The sequence below is a fragment of the Pleurodeles waltl genome, chromosome 4_1 (genome assembly GCF_031143425.1).
Source record: "Pleurodeles waltl isolate 20211129_DDA chromosome 4_1, aPleWal1.hap1.20221129, whole genome shotgun sequence".
Lineage (NCBI taxonomy): Eukaryota > Metazoa > Chordata > Amphibia > Caudata > Salamandridae > Pleurodeles > Pleurodeles waltl.
In genome coordinates this window covers 40,224,166-40,247,877 of record NC_090442.1, presented here as the reverse complement: position 1 = coordinate 40,247,877, position 23,712 = coordinate 40,224,166, and the positions used below count along the sequence as shown (strand labels likewise).

The window sequence follows — 23,712 nt, the reverse complement described above, 5'->3', positions numbered from 1 at the left end:
TTGTATAAGCTAATTCAGGGAGCAAATTAGCAAGCCAAGAAATGGGAAGTCTGAACTACTGTCAAAGCAGTTTCATTCTCTTTTCAAATAATCCAAAAATACCATAGCAGCATAAAACAGAGTATTCAGTAAAAGAAGAAAGGAGGATTAACGGCAAAAAAGCACAGCATAAGATATGAAACTTTGGAAATTATCTAGATATTGTTTGAAAAAACTCCTTTGATGGAAAGAAGATGAAGAACGGTACGGGATCCTGTCCTGCGCACCTGTAATTGTGATGTTCCACATCCATTCATACCACCTAACCCTAAACACACAAACATATTGCAGTCAGTGACCATGTGGCCTAATGGATAAGGAGTCTGGCTTCGGATCAGAAGATTGAGGGTTCGAGCCCCTTCATGGTTGAGTCTTTTTCTCACAGCACCCAACTTATCTTTACATTCAAACTGGAAACACACTCTTACAATACTCCTTTCACTCTCACTCATTAAGAAAGCCCAATGCAAACTGCACAGTCAGTCACGTTATGCCTTCAGCATTGCTACTTTTCTGTCTTTCTGCCATACCAAAGTACATCTTCATAAATGCCACGGATATGCAATACGTACACAACAATATGACATGGCACAATCATTCTGAACAGAACTGTGGGTAGATTCAGTGCAGGGAGTGTGTGCTTGCAGAAAGCAGAAACTATGCATGGGTAGAAGCTCTATGATTTTCTCCAGGAATAATGCAAATTGTCCCTCAGAAAAAGAATAGTACTAGAAAAGAATCATAAAGGATTGACACAATTGCTGCCTCTGCTGTTGCCCCAGTTGTGTAATCTGTCAAGGAGTGGTCTCTTGGAGATTGAGGCACCTAGTTGCAATTGTGTGGTAAAGATCACCCTTACAACCATTTTTGCTATAAACTTGAGATCTTTCTGAGATACTATCTCACAGACTTCTTATGAATGAGGAACTCTGAAATGGTCACATTCCAATTTGTACGTCCTTAAAACTCTGCTGGTTATTCAAATGGGCAGATTGTTTTTTAAATTCCTTTCTGTCTCGAGTTGTAGTTATATTGATACAGAGGCATAATTGTTGAATGATATATATTGGTTTGATTGAAATATGTTCGTAGAGGTGGTGATAGGCTTTCTGTGTCTGTCTGAGAGCAAGGACCGGTTAACGTCTTTTTCCAAGAGCAGTTTGTTGTGAAAGGTATCAGGCAAAGGAGTATGTATTGTGATGTGGTTCTCTGACTGCTTCTGTCCACTTGCCAAAAGTTCCAAGGCCCTATGATAGCACAAAAACGGTAAGATTGAAGTGGTGGGTGCCGGAGGTTTAAAATGGTCAGTTTAATTAAAGACAGAAAAGTGAAACGAATGACTGCAGAAATACTGTATGTGGCCATGAACTGAGATGAAAGGATGATTTTGGAACTCTGTCTTGCAGATTACCCTCAATGCCGCAATGGATAGGGCACTACTCTCACAGACCAGGGTGTGTAAGTTTAAGTCTATCTGAGGTGCACACCCTGAACTAATACATTTTTGCTGAAACCTAATCATATTGTTTACTCTTCCTCATAGCAGCTTGCCAGGGTGATAGAATATTGCAACAGAACCATTCCACTTCTTCACTGAAAAGTGTCATGCTGGTTACCCAAATGTGCAGCGTGTCATTTTATACAGCTTTCTTTATTGAAATTAAACTTGGACTCACTTGAAATATTCTCTTTCAAAATGAATGTCTTGAGCTGCTGTGAATTTTATTTCTAGAGGTGGTGACAGGCTTTCAGGTACGTGCTTAGGTCAAAGCCCTGTTCATGTCACTTGTATAAGCTAATTCAGGGAGCAAATTAACAAGTCAATAAATGGGAAGTCTGAACTACTGTCAAAGCAGTTTCATTCTCTTTTCAAATAATCCAAAAATACCATTGCAGCATAAAACAGAGTATTCAATAAAAGAAGATAGGAGGATTAACGGCAAAAAAGCACATCATAAGATATGAAACTTTGGAAATTATCTAGATATTGTTTGAAAAAACTCCTTTGATGGAAAGAAGATGAAGAACGGTATGGGATCCTGTCCTGCACACCTGTAATTGATATGTTCCACATCCATTCATACCACCTAACCCTAAACACCCAAACATATCGCAGTCAGTGACCATGTGGCCTAATGGATAAGGCGTCTGACTTTGGATCAGAAGATTGAGGGTTCGAGTCCCTTCATGGTTGAGTCGTTCTCTCACAGCACCCAACTTATCTTTACATACAAACTGGAAATACACCCTTACAATACTCCTTTCACTCTCACTCATTAAGAAAGCCCAATGCAAACTGCACAATCAGTCACGTTATGCCTTCAGCATTGCTACTTTTCTGTCTTTCTGCCATACCAAAGTACCTCTTCATAAATGCCACGGATATGCAATACGTATACAACAATATGACATGGCACAATCATTCCGAACAGAACTGTGGGTAGATTCAGTGGAGGGAGTGTGTGCGTGCAGAAAGCAGAAACTATGCATGGGTAGAAGCTCTATGATTTTCTCCAGGAATAATGCAAATTGTCCCTCAGAAAAAGTATAGTACTAGAGAAGAATCATAAAGGATTGACACAATTGCTGCCTTTGCTGTTGCCCCAGTTGTGTAATCTGTCAAGGACTGGTCTCTTGCAGATTGAGGCACCTAGTTGCAATTGTGTGGTAAAGATCACCCTTACAACCAGTTTTGCTATAAACTTGAGATCTTTCTGAGATACTATCTCACAGACTTCTTATGAATGAGGAACTCTGAAATTGTCACATTCCAATTTGTAAGTCCTTAAAACCATGGTGGTTATTCAAATGGGCAGATTGTTTTGTAAATTCATTTCTGTCTCGAGTTGTAGCTATATTGATACAGAGGCATAATTGTTGAATGATATATATTGGTTTGATTGAAATATGTTCGTAGAGGTGGTGATAGGCTTTCTGTGTCTGTCTGAGAGCAAGGACCGGTTAACGTCTTTTTCCAAGAGCAGTTTGTTGTGAAAGGTATCAGGCAAAGGAATATGTATTGTGATGTGGTTCTCTGACTGCTTCTGTCCACTTGCCAAAAGTTCCAAGGCCCTATGATAGCACAAAAACGGTAAGATTGAAGTGGTGGGTGCCGGAAATTTAAAATGGTCAGTTTAATTAAAGACAGAAAAGTGAAACAAATGACTGCAGAAATACTGTATGTGGCCATGAACTGAGATGAAAGGATGATTTTGGAACTCTGTCTTGCAGATTACCCTCAATGCCGCAATGGATAGGGCACTACTCTCATAGACCAGGGTGTGTAAGTTTAAGTCTATCTGAGGCGCACACCCTGAACTAATACATTTTTGCTGAAACCTAATCATATTGTTTACTCTTCCTCGTAGCAGCTTGCCAGGGAGATAGTATATTGCAACAGAACCATTCCACTTCTTCACTGAAAAGAGTCATGCTGGTTACCCAAATGTACAGCGTGTCATTTTATACAGCTTTCTTTATTGAAATTAAACTTGGACTCACTTGAAATATTCTCTTTCAAAATTAATGTTTTGAGCTGCTGTGAATTGTATTTCTAGAGGTGGTGACAGGCTTTCAGGTACGTGCTTAGGTCAAGGCCCTGTTCATGTCACTTGAATAAGCTAATTCAGGGAGCAAATTAGCAAGTCAAGAAATGGGAAGTCTGAACTACTGTCAAAGCAGTTTAATTCTCTTTTCAAATACTCCAAAAATACCATTGCAGCATAAAACAGAGTATTCAATAAAAGAAGAAAGGAGGATTAACGGCAAAAAAGCACAGCATAAGATATGAAACTTTGGAAATTATCTAGATATTGTTTGAAAAAACTCCTTTGATGGAAAGAAGATGAAGAACTGTATGGGATCCTGTCCTGCGCACCTGTAATTGATATGTTCCACATCCATTCATACCACCTAACCCTAAACACCCAAACATATTGCAGTCAGTGACCATGTGGCCTAATGGATAAGGCGTCTGACTTCGGATCAGAAGATTGAGCGTTTGAGTCCCTTCATGGTTGAGTCTTTTTCTCACAGCACCCAACTTATCTTTACATACAAACTGGAAACAGACTCTTACAATACTCCTTTCACTCTCACTCATTAAGAAAGGCCAATGCAAACTGCACAATCAGTCACGTTATGCCTTCAGCATTGCTACTTTTCTGTCTTTCTGCCATACCAAAGTACCTCTTCATAAATGCCTTGGATATGCAATACGTATACAACAATATGACATGGCACAATCATTCTGAACAGAACTGTGGGTAGATTCAGTGCAGGGAGTGTGTGCGTGCAGAAAGCAGAAACTATGCATGGGTAGAAGCTCTATGATTTTCTCCAGGAATAATGCAAATTGTCCCTCAGAAAAAGTATAGTACTAGAGAAGAATCATAAAGGATTGACACAATTGCTGCCTTTGCTGTTGCCCCAGTTGTGTAATCTGTCAAGGACTGGTCTCTTGCAGATTGAGGCACCTAGTTGCAATTGTGTGGTAAAAATCACCCTTACAACCATTTTTGCTATAAACTTGAGATCTTTCTGAGATACTATCTCACAGACTTCTTATGAATGAGGAACTCTGAAATTGTCACATTCCAATTTGTACGTCCTTAAAACTCTGCTGGTTATTCAAATGGGCAGATTGTTTTTTAAATTCCTTTCTGTCTCGAGTTGTAGTTATATTGATACAGAGGCATCATTGTTGAATGATATATATTGGTTTGATTGAAATATGTTCGTAGAGGTGGTGATAGGCTTTCTGTGTCTGTATGAGAGCAAGGACCGGTTAACGTGTTTTTCCAAGAGCAGTTTGTTGTGAAAGGTATCAGGCAAAGGAGTATGTATTGTGATGTAGTTCTCTGACTGCTTCTGTCCACTTGCCAAAAGTTCCAAGTCCCTATAATAGCACAAAAACAGAAAGATTGAAGTGGTGGGTGCCGGAGGTTTAAAATGGTCAGTTTAATTAAAGACAGAAAAGTGAAACGAATGACTGCAGAAATACTGTATGTGGCCATGAACTGAGATGAAAGGATGATTTTGGAACTCTGTCTTGCAGATTACCCTCAATGCCGCAATGGATAGGGCACTACTCTCACAGACCAGGGTGTGTAAGTTTAAGTCTATCGGAGGTGCACACCCTGAACTAATACATTTTTGCTGAAACCTAATCATATTGTTTACTCTTCCTCGTAGCAGCTTGCCAGGGTGATAGTATATTGCAACAGAACCATTCCACTTCTTCACTGAAAAGTGTCATGTTGGTTACCCAAATGTGCAGCGTGTCATTTTATACAGCTTTCTTTATTGAAATTAAACTTGGACTCACTTGAAATATTCTCTTTCAAAATGAATGTTTTGAGCTGCTGTGAATTTTATTTCTAGAGGTGGTGACAGGCTTTCAGGTACGTGCTTAGGTCAAGGCCCTGTTCATGTCACTTGTATAAGCTAATTCAGGGAGCAAATTAGCAAGTCAAGAAATGGGAAGTCTGAACTACTGTCAAAGCAGTTTCATTCTCTTTTCAAATAATCCAAAAATACCATTGCAGCATAAAACAGAGTATTCAATAAAAGAAGAAAGGAGGATTAACGCCAAAAAAGCACAGCATAAGATATGAAACTTTGGAAATTATCTAGATATTGTTTGAAAAAACTCCTTTGATGGAAAGAAGATGAAGAACGGTATGGGATCCTGTCCTGCGCACCTGTAATTGATATGTTCCACATCCATTCATACCACCTAACCCTAAACACCCAAACATATAGCGGTCAGTGACCATGTGGCCTAATGGATAAGGCGTCAGACTTCGGATCAGAACATTGAGGGTTCTACTCCCTTCATGGTTGAGTCTTTTTCTCACAGCACCCAACTTATCTTCACATACAAACTGGAAACACACTCTTACAATACTCCTTTCACTCTCACTCATTAGGAAAGCCCAATGCAAACTGCACAATCAGTCACGTTATGCCATCAGCATTGCTACTTTTCTGTCTTTCTGCCATACCAAAGTACCTCTTCATAAATGCCACAGATATGCAATACGTATACAACAATATGACATGGCACAATCATTCTGAACAGAACTGTGGCTAGATTCAGTGCAGGGAGTGTGTGCGTGCAGAAAGCAGAAACTATGCATGGGTAGAAGCTCTATGATTTTCTCCAGGAATAATGCAAATTGTCGCTCAGAAAAAGTATTGTACTAGAGAAGAATCATAAAGGATTGACACAATGGCTGCCTTTGCTGTTGCCCCAGTTGTGTAATCTGTCAAGGACTGGTCTCTTGCAGATTGAGGCACCTAGTTGTAATTGTGTGGTAAAAATCACCCTTACAACCATTTTTGCTATAAACGTGAGATCTTTCTGAGATACTATCTCACAGACTTCTTATGAATGAGGAACTCTGAAATTCTCACATTTCAATTTGTACGTCCTTAAAACTCTGCTGGTTATTCAAATGGGCAGATTGTTTTTTAAATTCCTTTCTGTCTCGAGTTGTAGTTATATTGATACAGAGGCATAATTGTTGAATGATATATATTGGTTTGATTGAAATATGTTCGTAGAGGTGGTGATAGGCTTTCTGTGTCTGTCTGAGAGCAAGGACCGGTTAACGTCTTTTTCCAAGAGCAGTTTGTTGTGAAAGGTATCAGGCAAAGGAGTATGTATTGTGATGTGGTTCTCTGACTGCTTCTGTCCACTTGCCAAAAGTTCCAAGGCCCTATGATAGCACAGAAATGGTAAGATTGAAGTGGTGGGTGCCGGAGGTTTAAAATGGTCAGTTTAATTAAAGACAGAAAAGTGAAACGAATGACTGCAGAAATACTGTATGTGGCCATGAACTGAGATGAAAGGATGATTTTGGAACTCTGTCTTGCAGATTACCCTCAATGCCGCAATGGATAGGGCACTACTCTCACAGACCAGGGTGTGTAAGTTGAAGTCTATCTGAGGTGCACACCCTGAACTAATACATTTTTGCTGAAACCTAATCATATTGTTTACTCTTCCTCGTAGCAGCTTGCCAGGGTGATAGTATATTGCAACAGACCCATTCCACTTCTTCACTGAAAAGAGTCATGCTGGTTACACAAATGTGCAGCGTGTCATTTTATACAACTTTCCTTATTGAAATTAAACTTGGACTCACTTGAAATATTCTCTTTCAAAATGAATGTTTTGAGCTGCTGTGAATTTTATTTCTAGAGGTGGTGACAGGCTTTCAGGTATGTGCTTAGGTCAAGGCCCTGTTCATGTCACTTGTATAAGCTAATTCAGGGAGCAAATTAGCAAGTCAAGAAATGGGAAGTCTGAACTACTGTCAAAGCAGTTTCATTCTCTTTTCAAATAATCCAAAAATACCATTGCAGCATAAAACAGAGTATTCAAAAACAGAAGAAAGGAGGATTAACGGCAAAAAAGCACAGCATAAGATATGAAACTTTGGAAATGATCTAGATATTGTTTGAAAAAACTCCTTTGATGGAAAGAAGATGAAGAACGGTATGGGATCCTGTCCTGCGCAACTGTAATTGATATGTTCCACATCCATTCATACCACCTAACCCCAAACACCCAAACATATAGCAGTCAGTGACCATGGGCCTAATGGATAAGGCGTCTGACTTCGGATCAGAACATTGAGGGTTCAAGTCCCTTCATGGTTGAGTCTTTTTCTCACAGCACCCAACTTATCTTTACATACAAACTGGAAACACACTCTTACAATACTCTTTTCACTCTCACTCATTAAGAAAGCCCAATGCAAACTGCACAGTCAGTCACGTTATCCCTTCAGCATTGCTACTTTTCTGTCTTTCTGCCATACCAAAGTACCTCTTCATAAATGCCACGGATATGCAATACGTATAGAACAATATGACATGGCACAATCATTCTGAACAGAACTGTGGGTAGATTCAGTGCAGGGAGTGTGTGCGTGCAGAAAGCAGAAACTATGCATGGGTAGAAGCTCTATGATTTTCTCCAGGAATAATGCAAACTGTCCCTCAGAAAAAGTATAGTACTAGAGAAGAATCCTAAAGGATTGACACAATTGCTGCCTTTGCTGTGGCCCCAGTTGTGTAATCTGTCAAGGACTGGTCTCTTGCAGATTGAGGCACCTAGTTGCAATTGTGTGGTAAAAATCACCCTTACAACCATTTTTGCTATAAACTTGAGATCTTTCTGAGATACTATCTCACAGACTTCTTATGAATGAGGAACTCTGAAATTGTCACATTCCAATTTGTACGTCCTTAAAACTCTGCTGGTTATTCAAATGGGCAGATTGTTTTTTAAATTCCTTTCTGTCTCGAGTTGTAGTTATATTGATACAGAGGCATAATTGTTGAATGATATATATTGGTTTGATTGAAATATGTTCGTAGAGGTGGTGATAGGCTTTCTGTGTCTGTCTGAGAGCAAGGACGGGTTAACGTCTTTTTCCAAAGAGCAGTTTGTTGTGAAAGGTATCAGGCAAAGGAGTATGTATTGTGATGTGGTTGTCTGACTGCTTCTGTCCACTTGCCAAAAGTTCCAAGAGCCTATGATAGCACAAAACGGTAAGATTGAAGTGGTGGGTGCCGGAGGTTTAAAATGGTCAGTTTAATTAAAGACAGAAAAGTGAAACGAATGACTGCAGAAATACTGTATGTGGCCATGAACTGAGATGAAAGGATGATTTTGGAACTCTGTCTTGCAGATTTACCCTCAATGCCGCAATGGATAGGGCACTACTCTCACAGACCAGGGTGTGTAAGTTTAAGTCTATCTGAGGTGCACACCCTGAACTAATACATTTTTGCTGAAACCTAATCATATTGTTTACTCTTCCTCGTAGCAGCTTGCCAGGGTGATAGTATATTGCAACAGAACCATTCCACTTCTTCACTGAAAAGAGTCATACTGGTTACCCAAATGTGCAGCGTGTCATTTTATACAGCTTTCTTTATTGAAATTAAACTTGGACTCACTTGAAATATTCTCTTTCAAAATGAATGTTTTGAGCTACTGTGAATTTTATTTCTAGAGGTGGTGACAGGCTTTCAGGTACGTGCTTAGGTCAAGGCCCTGTTCATGTCACTTGTATAAGCTAATTCAGGGAGCAAATTAGCAAGTCAGGAAATGGGAAGTCTGAACTACTGTCAAAGCAGTTTCATTCTCTTTTCAAATAATCCAAAAATACCATTGCAGCATAAAACAGAATATTCAATAAAAGAAGAAAGGAGGATTAACGGCAAAAAAGCACATCATAAGATATGAAACTTTGGAAATTATCTAGATATTGTTTGAAAAAACTCCTTTGATGGAAAGAAGATGAAGAACGGTATGGGATCCTGTCCTGCGCACCTGTAATTGATATGTTCCACATCCATTCATACCCCCTAACCCTAAACACCCAAACATATAGCAGTCAGTGACCATGTGGCCTAATGGATAAGGCATCTGACTTCGGATCAGAAGATTGAGGGTTCGAGTCCCTTCATGGTTGAGTCTTTTTCTCACAGCACCACACTTATCTTTACATACAAACTTGAAATACACTCTTACAATACTCCTTTCACTCTCACTCATTAAGAAAGCCCAATGCAAACTGCACAATCAGTCACGTTATGCCTTCAGCATTGCTACTTTTCTGTCTTTCTGCCATACCAAAGTACCTCTTCATAAATGCCACAGATATGCAATACGTATACAACAATATGACATGGCACAATCATTCCGAACAGAACTGTGGGTAGATTCAGTGCAGGGAGTGTGTGCGTGCAGAAAGCAGAAACTATGCATGGGTAGAAGCTCTATGATTTTCTCCAGGAATAATGCAAATTGTCCCTCAGAAAAAGTATAGTACTAGAGAAGAATCATAAAGGATTGACACAATTGCTGCCTTTGCTGTTACCCCAGTTGTGTAATCTGTCAAGGACTGGTCTCTTGCAGATTGAGGCACCTAGTTGCAATTGTGTGGTAAAAATCACCCTTACAACCATTTTTGCTATAAACTTGAGATCTTTCTGAGATACTATCTCACAGACTTCTTATGAATGAGGAACTCTGAAATTCTCACATTTCAATTTGTACGTCCTTAAAACTCTGCTGGTTATTTAAATGGGCAGATTGTTTTTTAAATTCCTTTCTGTCTCGAGTTGTAGTTATATTGATACAGAGGCATAATTGTTGAATGATATATATTGGTTTGATTGAAATATGTTCGTAGAGGTGGTGATAGGCTTTCTGTGTCTGTCTGAGAGCAAGGACCGGTTAACGTCTTTTTCCAAGAGCAGTTTGTTGTGAAAGGTATCAGGCAAAGGAGTATGTATTGTGATGTGGTTCTCTGACTGCTTCTGTCCACTTGCCAAAAGTTCCAAGGCCCTATGATAGCACAGAAACGGTAAGATTGAAGTGGTGGGTGCCGGAGGTTTAAAATGGTCAGTTTAATTAAAGACAGAAAAGTGAAACGAATGACTGCAGAAATACTGTATGTGGCCATGAACTGAGATGAAAGGATGATTTTGGAACTCTGTCTTGCAGATTACCCTCAATGCCGCAATGGATAGGGCACTACTCTCACAGACCAGGGTGTGTAAGTTTAAGTCTATCTGAGGTGCACACCCTGAACTAATACATTTTTGCTGAAACCTAATCATATTGTTTACTCTTCCTCGTAGCAGCTTGCCAGGGTGATAGTATATTGCAACAGAACCATTCCACTTCTTCACTGAAAAGAGTCAAGCTGGTTACACAAATGTGCAGCGTGTCATTTTATACAACTTTCTTTATTGAAATTAAACTTGGACTCACTTGAAATATTCTCTTTCAAAATGAATGTTTTGAGCTGCTGTGAATTTTATTTCTAGAGGTGGTGATAGGCTTTCAGGTACGTGCTTAGGTCAAGGGCCTGTTCATGTCACTTGTATAAGCTAATTCAGGGAGCAAATTAGCAAGTCAAGAAATGGGAAGTCTGAACTACTGTCAAAGCAGTTTCATTCTCTTTTCAAATAATCCAAAAATACCATTGCAGCATAAAACAGAGTATTCAATAAAAGAAGAAAGGAGGATTAACGGCAAAAAACACATCATAAGATATGAAACTTTGGAAATCATCTAGATATTGTTTGAAAAAACTCCTTTGATGGAAAGAAGATGAAGAACGGTATGGGATCCTGTCCTGCGCACCTGTAATTGATATGTTCCACATCCATTCATACCACCTAACCCTAAACACCCAAACATATTGCAGTCAGTGACCATGTGGCCTAATGGATAAGGCATCTGACTTTGGATCAGAAGATTGAGGGTTTGAGTCCCTTCATGGTTGAGTCTTTTTCTCACAGCACCCAACTTATCTTTACATACAAACTGGAGGCACACTCTTACAATACTCCTTTCACTCTCACTCATTAAGAAAGCCCAATGCATCTGCACAATCAGTCACGTTATGCTTTCGGCATTGCTACTTTTCTGTCTTTCTGCCATACCAAAGCACCTCTTCATAAATGCCACAGATATGCAATACGTATACAACAATATGACATGGCACAATCATTCTGAACAGAACTGTGGCTAGATTCAGTGCAGGGAGTATGTGCGTGCAGAAAGAAGAAACTATGCATGGGTAGAAGCTCTATGATTTTCTCCAGGAATAATGCAAATTGTCCCTCAGAAAAAGTATAGTACTAGAGAAGAATTATAAAGGATTGACACAATTGCTGCCTTTGCTGTTGCCCCAGTTGTGTAATCTGTCAAGGACTGGTCTCTTGCAGGTTGAGGCACCTAGTTGCAATTGTGTGGTAAAAATCACCCTTACAACCATTTTTGCTATAAACTTGAGATCTTTCTGAGATACTATCTGTGAGAAAACAGGGCTGATTGCAGAGGCCCCATAACTTTTTGCCCCCATTTTCCACTTTTTGCTGGTGTTTTCCTGACTTTAAAGGTGCCCTGGGTACTGCTAACCAGTTTCAGGGCCTGTGCTCTGTGTAAAATGGATATGCAAATTAGGCTAATTATAAGTGGCTAAGTTAACCTACCTATAAGTCCCTAGTATATGGTAGGGCATGTAGGTTTAGGGACCACAGCATAGGTGGTGCACACCTAGGTGCATTGCTGAGGTGCCCAGTGTCATTTTAAAAGCAAGCCTGCCTTGCTGGCTGCTTTTAAATTAAAGTTATATGCAAATTCGACTTTGGAATTAAAGGTACTTCCAAAGTCTTAAACTACCTTATTTTTACATATAAGTCACCCCTAAGGTGTGCCCTATGTGCCCCTAGGGCTGTGTGCCATGTAACTATAAGCAGGGACTTTATAAAAATAGATTTATAAGCCCTGGTGAGGTAAAAACAGCCAAATTCGTTTTTCCCTCATTGAAGTAAATGGCCTTCATAGGCTAGAATGGGCAGACTTTATTTTAAATTTTAAAGTCTCCTAAAATGTTGCATACCAAGAATTTGGTATCAAATTAATTGTTGTAATAAATCCTACAACTTCCAGTTGTTGGATTTAATATAACTAGTTCAGGTAAAAAGTTTAGACTTTACCTAAAAAGTTGCCAATTTCAGCTCTGCATTGTTTTTGCTGCTGTGCTCTGATTGGCCAGCCTGCAGCAGCTTCTAGCAGGCTGCCTTGATGAGGTGTGAAGTGGCCAGACTTCACACAAAGGAATGTGCTTGGGGGAGAGAATCTCCCCTCAGCAGATGGTGAGGCAGGAAGGGGGAAGGCTGCCAAACTGGTCTTCAAAGACAGAGAAGGACATTTGCAGCACCCAGCAACACCCCCACATCCTGCAACCCCAGACAGCTAGGTGCCCCCTTGATTAGATTAGGAGAGGGCAGGAGAGGGGTGTGTTTATGATTTTTAGCCACACCAGTGGGTGGGCTCAGCCAGATGTAACCTCCAAAAATCAGATTCATCCATGTTGGATTTTTAGAGACTGTTGCCTTCTGGGATGGATATTTGCCACACTTCCCAGGAAGTGGTCATCACAGGGGGACGACCCTGTCCCTGATTGGAGAACCAGGGCCCCCCTGCTTTTCACCCAGGAGCAAGGATAAAACTGGCAGACCTGCACCCACACCTCAGATCCCCTCCAGAATTCAACAAGAAAGGAACTAAAGAAGAAGAAGGACTGCCCTGCTGGACACCTGGCCTGCACATGGACCCTGCACTCAGAAGGACTGCACCAGCTGCACACTTGGGCTTCACCACAAGAAGGACTTTGCCTGGCTTCAACTGGTTCAAGGAGGGACTCCCTGTTTGCTACAGGTGAAAAATTACTAAACCAGAGTCCCCTGCACCAACTCCTGAAGAAAGCGACCAGCTGACCACTGTCCAGTGGCCAAAAAGGAGTTTGCGCCAGGTGCATTCTGGGAGTTGAAGTCCGCACCCCCCAAGGACCATCACAGAACTTCTGGACCCTTGGGTTGAGCTGTGGACCCCAAAAGAACCTTAAATGAACATCTGGGTGAAGCCCTGGAAGTTTGGAAAAGATTTGAGAATTTTTGGAAAAAAGCTCCAGAGAGGGACCGACCCGCCGCGGAAATTCTAGCCGGCTTGCCTCAACCGCGACCCGGCCTGACTTCGTGGTTCGTCCCGGTAAAGAAAAACATCCAAAAAAGAGACTAAGTCCGAACGTAAAAAGTTGACTGGGACCTCCCAGTCATCGTATCCGAGAAGGGCTCCATGGACGTCGGATCAAGATCCAGGTTTACCCCGGTCGAAGGATTTTCATCTCGAAAAAACGACTAAGTCCGAAGGTAAAAGTCTCCACCGAGGAAACCCACATCGCGTATACGGACAAGGGCTCCAGGAGGTCGGATTCAACTGGCAGGTTCGTCCCGGTGAAGAAAAACTTCAAAATAAAGACTAAGTCAGAAGGTAACTTTTTAACCGAGGCCTCCCGTGACCTGTAGCCGAGCAGGGCTCCATCGCGGTCGGCCTGAAAGTTTGACTTTGCCCCGGTCGAGGTGCAACCAGATGACCCGATTGGCGCTTTTTGTTTCTAAGCGCTAGAAAAGTAATAATTCTTTAAAAATTCATATCTCCGGTTCCCCTGAACCGATTTTAATCGTTTTTGTGTCATTTTAAAGATAAAAATATAAACTATTTTTATAAATTGGTTTTGGATTTTTAAACTGTTTCCTGTGTTTTATTTAATTACTGTTTTGTGATATTTGAATGCTTTACACTTTGTCTCCTAAGTTAAGCCTTGACGCTCGTTGCCAAGCTACCAAGGGTTGAGCTGGGATTAATTTACTGAGACCTAACTGTACCTATGTGGAGGTTGGTGGCTTGTTGCTAGGTGTAGGTACCTACCTGCCCTACCAATAACCCATTTTCCAACATAATTGGAAGCAGCGACGGGATCCTGTACTTGTGTTCAATATCACGTTACAGTTTTAGGTAAAACAAATTAAAAATCCTTTAAATTGTCCTAATGCAAAAAAATTTTTTTATTTTTTATTTGGATTAATTTCAATTATTGAATTTTTGTAATTTTTCTAAATTCTTGTTTCCAATTTTTGCAAAAAGTTTTTGTTGACACAAAACTAGGGAACCATGGAGCTTGATCTGGCTAGCCTACCCACACTGACAGTAGTCCAGCTTAGGGGGTTGTGTATTGAAAGAGGGTTGCCGGCAACCACTGATCTCAGGAAGCAAATCCTGATCACATCCCTGACAGCATGGGCTGAGGCCCAAGAGGTAGAGTCAGAAGAAGCTCCAGAGGAGGGAGAAAGAAGGGAGGATGGTAGCTCAAACCACTCAGGGGAGGGAAGGCATCTGAGCCTAAGTGAGGATGAGGAAGAACGGTCCTCAGTAAATACAGTCACTGGGGGCAGATCCAAAGCTAGTGGTGGGAAGGGGGTCCTTTCGGGGGAGAGAACCCATCCATCAGAGAAAGAGAGCTGGAGGCCCAGCTAGCATACATAGCTTTGGAAGCAGAGAAGCTGGCCCTAGAAAAGAAAAAGTGGGCATACAAAGAGAAAAGAGATGGAGGCAGCGATAAAGAAGCTGAGGTGTCCATGGGTGGGGGAGTTTGCCCCAGATTACCCAAGGGGATAGTTCCTGCTTATGTAGAGGGGGATGACATAGATAAGTGGCTGGGGGCCTTTGAGAGGGCACTCCAAATGAGAGGGGTTAGGCCTCAGTACTGGGGTTCCCTTTTGTGGGAGTTGGTCCCCAACTCAGGGAGGGATAGGCTTCTGACCTTAAGGGGGGAGGAGGCAGATTCATACCCTAGTATGAAGAGGTGCTTAGCCAAGAAGTTTGGTCTGACCCCAGAGCAATATAGAATGAAGTTCAGGGACACCCAGAAGGTCAGTACCCAGTCTTGGGTTGACTTTGTGGACATTTCACTAAAGGCACTAGAGGGCTGGATTATTGGCAACAAAGTAAATACTTATGAGGGGTTATACAATTTGATCATGAGAGAGCACATCTTGACCAATTGTATCCAAGAAAGGTTACGCCAGCATCTAGTGGACTCTAAGCAGACCAACCCTAGAGAACTAGGGGAGGCAGCTGATGAGTGGTTGAGAACCAGGGTGGTTGTCAAGTCCCAGGGGGGAGACTCCAAGAAGGGGGGGACAGGTCCCCAAAAACCTAAGGAGGGAGGTGGTAAGCCCACCACAGAGACTCCCTCTGTACCCCAGAACCCTAAGAAGGAGGAGAGTAAATCCCACTCCCACTCTGACAAGCAGAGACAGGGAGACCCAGGGTTAAAAAAACTCTTGGACAGTAGGGCTTGCTTTGACTGTCAGCAGACAGGTCACTTCAGAGGAGATGCAGCCTGTCCAAGGAAGGTGGTTAGCACTGGGCTGTCCAGTGTAGCCATAGAGGAGGATTCCTCAGATGATGAAGTCCTCCTAGCATTGTGCTGGGAGACAGGACCAGATGGTAAGCTGGTGATCCCTGAGGGTGGGAGTAGGCACTTCCACCACATTCAAGTGAATGGGATCCCTACCACTGGCCTGAGGGACACCTGTGCCAGTCACACTATAGTGAGTGACCGGTTAGTGACCCCAGACATGTATGTCCCAGGAAAGACAAAGAAAGTCAGGATAGCCACAGGGGAGGTCACCTCCAAACCTGTAGCCATAGTGCCCCTAGAGAGGGAGGGTATCCTTGACTGGATTAGGGTGGTAGTCAGTGCTGACCTCCCCCTAGATTGTATCCTGGGCAATGACCTCCCAGAGGTGAGTCTGGTCGCAGATGGGGTGGTCGCCCAGGGCGCCCCTCCAACCCAAAGTCCTGGGGAGTCAGTCCCTACAGTTAGGAGACAGGGGTCCCCAAGAAAAGGAAAGAAGAAAAGGAAGGGTAGGCCACTCTTAAAGAGAGTTCCAGGGAGCCAAAGGCCTTCTGCCCCACTGGGGGGGGGGAGCCCAGAGTTGGCACTGGTGAGGCCTCACCTGACCCCAAGGAAGTCCTGAGTAGTCAGGCAGCTGTCCAGGTGCAAGGTGTTGCCCCTGCACTGACAGAAGGGAGAGTGGAAGGAGGGTGTCTGCCACAGGAGGTGGTAGCCCCCCACTCTAGGCAGCAAGAGGGGTGCCAGGACCCCAAAGTTGCCCTTAAAGCAGCTCAGCCACCTGTCAGTGGAGAGCTTAGGGTGTGGTTCTGGGTACTGACAGCTGTCAGTAGCCTCTGCTGGGTGCTAGCCTTCCTGGCAGCACTGTACTTGGCCTGGGAGGCAGACCCCAGGGCCAATAGTAAAGTAGGCCCTCTGACCCTATTGGTCATGGTGGGGTTGCTCAAGTGTTGGGTGACCTCTTTGGGTAAGCTAGGTGTTGCCCTAGCAAAGTTTGGAGTAGGGGAGGTGGGCACCTCACTTCCCAAGTTGGCAGAGAGAAAGGAGGAAGAACCCCCTAGAGGGAAGTTTCAGTTTGAGTTGGGTCCTTTTACTGTTGGGATGGCTTCACTACCCATAGGGAGTGACCCTGACAGGAGGATATAAGGCAGAGTAGGCCCTGCAAAGGGACAGCCAGTTTTCTTCACTGTCTTCCTCGCCTAACAAGCCAGGAAGACTCTCCCAGGGTTGGGCTGAGTCTCCTGGGCGTGTGGGCTGGGGGGGGGGGTTGTGTGAGAAAACAGGGCTGATTGCAGAGGCCCCATAACTTTTTGCCCCCATTTTCCACTTTTTGCTGGTGTTTTCCTGACTTTAAAGGTGCCCTGGGTACTGCTAACCAGTCCCAGGGCCTGTGCTCTGTGTAAAATGGATATGCAAATTAGGCTAATTATAAGTGGCTAAGTTAACCTACCTATAAGTCCCTAGTATATGGTAGGGCATGTAGGTTTAGGGACCACAACATAGGTGGTGCACACCTAGGTGCATTGCTGAGGTGCCCAGTGTCATTTTAAAAGCAAGCCTGCCTTGCTGGCTGCTTTTAAATTAAAGTTATATGCAAATTCGACTTTGGAATTAAAGGTACTTCCAAAGTCTTAAACTACCTTATTTTTACATATACGTCACACCTAAGGTGTGCCCTATGTGCCCCTAGGGCTGGGTGCCATGTAACTATAAGCAGGGACTTTATAAAAATAGATTTATAAGCCCTGGTGAGGTAAAAACAGCCAAATTCGTTTTTCCCTCATTGAAGTAAATGGCCTTCATAGGCTAGAATGGGCAGACTTTATTTTAAATTTTAAAGTCTCCTTAAATGTTGCATACCAAGAATTTGGTATCAAATTAATTGTTGTAATAAATCCTACAACTTCCAGTTGTTGGATTTAATATAACTAGTTCAGGTAAAAAGTTTAGACTTTACCTAAAAAGTTGCCAATTTCAGCTCTGCATTGTTTTTGCTGCTGTGCTCTGATTGGCCAGCCTGCAGCAGCTTCTGCCAGGCTGCCTTGATGAGGTGTGAAGTGGCCAGACTTCACACAAAGGAATGTGCTTGGGGGAGAGAATCTCCCCTCAGCAGATGGTGAGGCAGGAAGGGGGAGGGCTGCCAAACTGGTCTTCAAAGGCAGAGAAGGACATTTGCAGCACCCAGCAACACCCCCACATCCTGCAACCCCAGACAATTAGGTGCCCCCTTGATTAGATTAGGAGAGGGCAGGAGAGGGGTGTGTTTATGATTTTTAGCCACACCAGTGGGTGGGCTCAGCCAGATGTAACCTCCAAAAATCAGATTCATCCATGTTGGATTTTTAGAGACTGTTGCCTTCTGGGATGGATTTTTGCCACACTTCCCAGGAAGTGGTCATCACAGGGGGACGACCCTGTCCCTGATTGGAGAACCAGGGCCCCCCTGCACCCACACCTCAGATCCCCTCCAGAATTCAACAAGAAAGGAACTAAAGAAGAAGAAGGACTGCCCTGCTGGACCCCTGGCCTGCACCTGGACCCTGCACTCAGAAGGACTGCACCAGCTGCACACTTGGGCTTCACCACAAGAAGGACTTTGCCTGGCTTCAACTGGTTCAAGGAGGGACTCCCTGTTTGCTACAGGTGAAAAATTGCTAAACCAGAGTCCCCTGCACCAACTCCTGAAGAAAGCGACCAGCTGACCACTGTCCAGTGGCCAAAAAGGAGTTTGCGCCAGGTGCATTCTGGGAGTTGAAGTCCGCACCCCCCAAGGACCATCACAGAACTTCTGGACCCTTGGGGTGAGCTGTGGACCCCAAAAGAACCTTAAAAGAACATCTGGGTGAAGCCCCAGAAGTTTGGAAAAGATTTGAGAATTTTGGGAAAAAAGCTCCAGAGAGGGACCGACCCGCCGCGGAAATTCTAGCCGGCTTGCCTCAACCGCGACCCGGCCTGACTTCGTGGTTCGTCCCGGTAAAGAAAAACATCAAAAAAAGAGACTAAGTCCGAACGTAAAAAGTTGACCGGGACCTCCCAGCCATAGTATCCGAGAAGGGCTCCATGGACGTCGGATCAAGATCCAGGTTTACCCCGGTCGAAGGATTTTCAACTCGAAAAAACAACTAAGTCCGAAGGTAAAAGTCTCCACCGAGGAAACCCACATCGCGTATCCGGACAAGGGCTCCAGGAGGTCGGATTCAACTGGCAGGTTCGTCACCGGTGAAGAAAAACTTCAAAATAAAGACTAAGTCAGAAGGTAACTTTTTAACCGAGGCCTCCCGCGACCTGTAGCCGAGCAGGGCTCCATCGCGGTCGGCCTGAAAGTTTGACTTTGCCCCGGTCGAGGTGCAACCAGATGACCCGATTGGCGCTTTTTGTTTCTAAGCGCTAGAAAAGTAATAATTCTTTAAAAATTCATATCTCCGTTTTCCCTGAACCGATTTTAATCGTTTTTGTGTAATTTTAAAGATAAAAATATAAACTATTTTTATAAATTGGTTTTGGATTTTTAAACTGTTTCCTGTGTTTTATTTAATTACTGTTTTGTGATATTTGAATGCTTTACACTTTGTCTCCTAAGTTAAGCCTTGACGCTCGTTGCCAAGCTACCAAGGGTTGAGCTGGGATTAATTTACTGAGACCTAACTGTACCTATGAGGAGGTTGGTGGCTTGTTGCTAGGTGTAGGTACCTACCTGCCCTACCAATAACCCATTTTCCAACACTATCTCACAGACTTCTTATGAATGAGGAACTCTGAAATTGTCACATTCCAATTTGTACGTCCTTAAAACTCTGCTGGTTATTCAAATGGGCAGATTGTTTTTTAAATTCCTTTCTGTCTCGAGTTGTAGTTATATTGATGCAGAGGCATAATTGTTGAATGATATATATTGGTTTGATTGAAATATGTTCGTAGAGGTGGTGATAGGCTTTCTGTGTCTGTCTGAGAGCAAGGACCGGTTAACGTCTTTTTCCAAGAGCAGTTTGTTGTGAAAGGTATCAGGCAAAGGAGTATGTATTGTGATGTGGTTCTCTGACTGCTTCTGTCCACTTGCCAAAAGTTCCAAGAGCCTATGATAGCACAAAAACGGTAAGATTGAAGTGGTGGGTGCCGGAGGTTTAAAATGGTCAGTTTAATTAAAGACAGAAAAGTGAAACGAATGACTGCAGAAATACTGTATGTGGCCATGAACTGAGATGAAAGGATGATTTTGGAACTCTGTCTTGCAGATTACCCTCAATGCCGCAATGGATAGGGCACTACTCTCACAGACCAGGGTGTGTAAGTTTAAGTCTATCTGAGGTGCACACCCTGAACTAATACATTTTTGCTGAAACCTAATCATATTGTTTACTCTTCCTCGTAGCAGCTTGCCAGGGTGATAGTATATTGCAACAGAACCATTCCACTTCTTCACTGAAAAGAGTCATACTGGTTACCCAAATGTGCAGCGTGTCATTTTATACAGCTTTCTTTATTGAAATTAAACTTGGACTCACTTGAAATATTCTCTTTCAAAATGAATGTTTTGAGCTGCTGTGAATTTTATTTCTAGAGGTGGGGACAGGCTTTCAGGTACGTGCTTAGGTCAAGGCCCTGTTCATGTCTCTTGTATAAGCTAATTCAGGGAGCAAATTAGCAAGTCAAGAAATGGGAAGTCTGAACTACTGTCAAAGCAGTTTCATTCTCTTTTCAAATAATCCAAAAATACCATTGCAGCATAAAACAGAGTATTCAATAAAAGAAGAAAGGAGGATTAACGGCAAAAAAGCACATCAAAAGATATGAAACTTTGGAAATTATCTAGATATTGTTTGAAAAAACTCCTTTGATGGAAAGAAGATGAAGAACGGTATGGGATCCTGTCCTGCGCACCTGTAATTGATATGTTCCACATCCATTCATACCACCTAACCCTAAACACCCAAACATATAACAGTCAGTGACCATGTGGCATAATGGATAAGGCGTCTGACTTCGGATCAGAAGATTGAGGGTTGGAGTCCCTTCATGGTTGAGTCTTTTTCTCACAGCACCCAACTTATCTTTACATACAAACTGGAAATACACTCTTACAATACTCCTTTCACTCTCACTCATTAACAAAGCCCAATGCAAACTGCACAATCAGTCACGTTATGCCTTCAGCATTGCTACTTTTCTGTCTTTCTGCCATACCAAAGTACCTCTTCATAAATGCCACGGATATGCAATACGTATACAACAATATGACATGCCACAATCATTCTGAACAGAACTGTGGGGAGATTCAGTGCAGGGAGTGTGTGCGTGCAGAAAGCAGAAACTATGCATGGGTAGAAGCTCTATGATTTTCTCCAGGAATAATGCAAATTGTCCCTCAGAAAAAGTATAGTACTAGAGAAGAATCATAAAGGATTGACACAATTGCTGCCTTTGCTGTTGCCCCAGTTGTGTAATCTGTCAAGGACTGGTCTCTTGCAGATTGAGGCACCTAGTTGCAATTGTGTGGTAAAAATCACCCTTACAACCATTTTTGCTATAAACTTGAGATCTTTCTGAGATACTATCTCACAGACTTCTTATGAATGAGGAACTCTGAAATTGTCACATTCCAATTTGTACGTCCTTAAAACTCTGCTGGTTATTCAAATGGGCAGATTGTTTTTTAAATTCCTTTCTGTCTCGAGTTGTAGTTATATTGATACAGAGGCATAATTGTTGAATGATATATATTGGTTTGATTGAAATATGTTCGTAGAGGTGGTGATAGGCTTTCTGTGTCTGTCTGAGAGCAAGGACCGGTTAACGTCTTTTTCCAAGAGCAGTTTGTTGTGAAAGGTATCAGGCAAAGGAGTATGTATTGTAATGTGGTTCTCTGACTGCTTCTGTCCACTTGCCAAAAGTTCCAAGAGCCTATGATAGCACAAAAACGGTAAGATTGAAGTGGTGGGTGCCGGAGGTTTAAAATGGTCAGTTTAATTAAAGACAGAAAAGTGAAACGAATGACTGCAGAAATACTGTATGTGGCCATGAACTGAGATGAAAGGATGATTTTGGAACTCTGTCTTGCAGATTACCCTCAATGCCGCAATGGATAGGGCACTACTCTCACAGACCAGGGTGTGTAAGTTTAAGTCTATCTGAGGTGCACACCCTGAACTAATACATTTTTGCTGAAACCTAATCATATTGTTTACTCTTCCTCGTAGCAGCTTGCCAGGGTGATAGTATATTGCAACAGAACCATTCCACTTCTTCACTGAAAAGAGTCATACTGGTTACCCAAATGTGCAGCGTGTCATTTTATACAGCTTTCTTTATTGAAATTAAACTTGGACTCAGTTGAAATATTCTCTTTCAAAGTGAATGTTTTGAGCTGCTGTGAATTTTATTTCTAGAGGTGGGGACAGGCTTTCAGGTACGTGCTTAGGTCAAGGCCCTGTTCATGTCTCTTGTATAAGCTAATTCAGGGAGCAAATTAGCAAGTCAAGAAATGGGAAGTCTGAACTACTGTCAAAGCAGTTTCATTCTCTTTTCAAATAATCCAAAAATACCATTGCAGCATAAAACAGAGTATTCAATAAAAGAAGAAAGGAGGATTAACGGCAAAAAAGCACATCATAAGATATGAAACTTTGGAAATTATCTAGATATTGTTTGAAAAAACTCCTTTGATGGAAAGAAGATGAAGAACGGCATGGGATCCTGTCCTGCGCACCTGTCATTGATATGTTCCACATCCATTCATACCACCTAACCCTAAACACCCAAACATATAACAGTCAGTGACCATGTGGCCTAATGGATAAGGCGTCTGACTTTGGATCAGAAGATTGAGGGTTCGAGTCCCTTCATGGGTGAGTCTTTTTCTCACAGCACCCAACTTATCTTTACATACAAACTGGAAATACACTCTTACAATACTCCTTTCACTCTCACTCATTAACAAAGCCCAATGCAAACTGCACAATCAGTCACGTTATCCCTTCAGCATTGCTACTTTTCTGTCTTTCTGCCATACCAAAGTACCTCTTCATAAATGCCACGGATCTGCAATACGTATACAACAACATGACATGGCACAATCATTCTGAACAGAACTGTGGGTTGATTCAGTGCAGGGAGTGTGTGCGTGCAGAAAGCAGAAACTATGCATGGGTAGAAGCTCTATGATTCTCTCCAGGAATAATGCAAATTGTCCCTCAGAAAAAGTATAGTACTAGAGAGGAATCATAAAGGATTGACACAATTGCTGCCTTTGCTGTTGCCCCAGTTGTGTAATCTGTCAAGGACTGGTCTCTTGCAGATTGAGGCACCTAGTTGCAATTGTGTGGTAAAAATCACCCTTACAACCATTTTTGCTATATCTTGAGATCTTTCTGAGATACTATCTCACAGACTTCTTATGAATGAGGAACTCTGAAATTGTCACATTCCAATTTTTACGTCCTTAAAACTCTGCTGGTTATTCAAATGGGCAGATTGTTTTTTAAATTCCTTTCTGTCTCGAGTTGTAGTTATATTGATACAGAGGCATAATTGTTGAATGATATATATTGGTTTGATCGAAATATTTTCGTAGAGGTGGTGATAGGCTTTCTGTGTCTGTCTGAGAGCATGGACCGGTTAATGTCTTTTTCCAAGAGCAGTTTGTTGTGAAAGGTATCAGGCAAAGGAGTATGTATTGTGATGTGGTTCTCTTACTGCTTCTGTCCACTTGCCAAAAGTTCCAAGGCCCTATGATAGCACAAAAACGGTAAGATTGAAGTGGTGGGTGCCGGAGGTTTAAAATGGTCAGTTTAATTAAAGACAGAAAAGTGAAACGAATGACTGCAGAAATACTGTATGTGGCCATGAACTGAGATGAAAGGATGATTTTGGAACTCTG

General features: G+C 42.3%; 4 non-coding genes across 4 annotated transcripts; all 4 read left to right on the top strand.

Annotated features, from left to right (window-relative positions):
* The first annotated feature begins 2,160 nt into the window (after positions 1–2,160).
* TRNAQ-UUG (transfer RNA glutamine (anticodon UUG)) lies at positions 2,161–2,233 on the top strand. Its single transcript has one exon. It is a non-coding gene; the product is annotated as a tRNA-Gln (tRNA).
* A 7,227-nt stretch (positions 2,234–9,460) lies between these two features.
* On the top strand, positions 9,461–9,533 carry TRNAR-UCG (transfer RNA arginine (anticodon UCG)). Its single transcript has one exon. It is a non-coding gene; the product is annotated as a tRNA-Arg (tRNA).
* Positions 9,534–11,284: 1,751 nt separating this feature from the next.
* On the top strand, positions 11,285–11,357 carry TRNAQ-UUG (transfer RNA glutamine (anticodon UUG)). The gene has a single exon. It is a non-coding gene; the product is annotated as a tRNA-Gln (tRNA).
* An 11,254-nt stretch (positions 11,358–22,611) lies between these two features.
* TRNAQ-UUG (transfer RNA glutamine (anticodon UUG)) lies at positions 22,612–22,689 on the top strand. Its single transcript has one exon. It is a non-coding gene; the product is annotated as a tRNA-Gln (tRNA).
* The last annotated feature ends 1,023 nt before the right edge of the window (positions 22,690–23,712 follow it).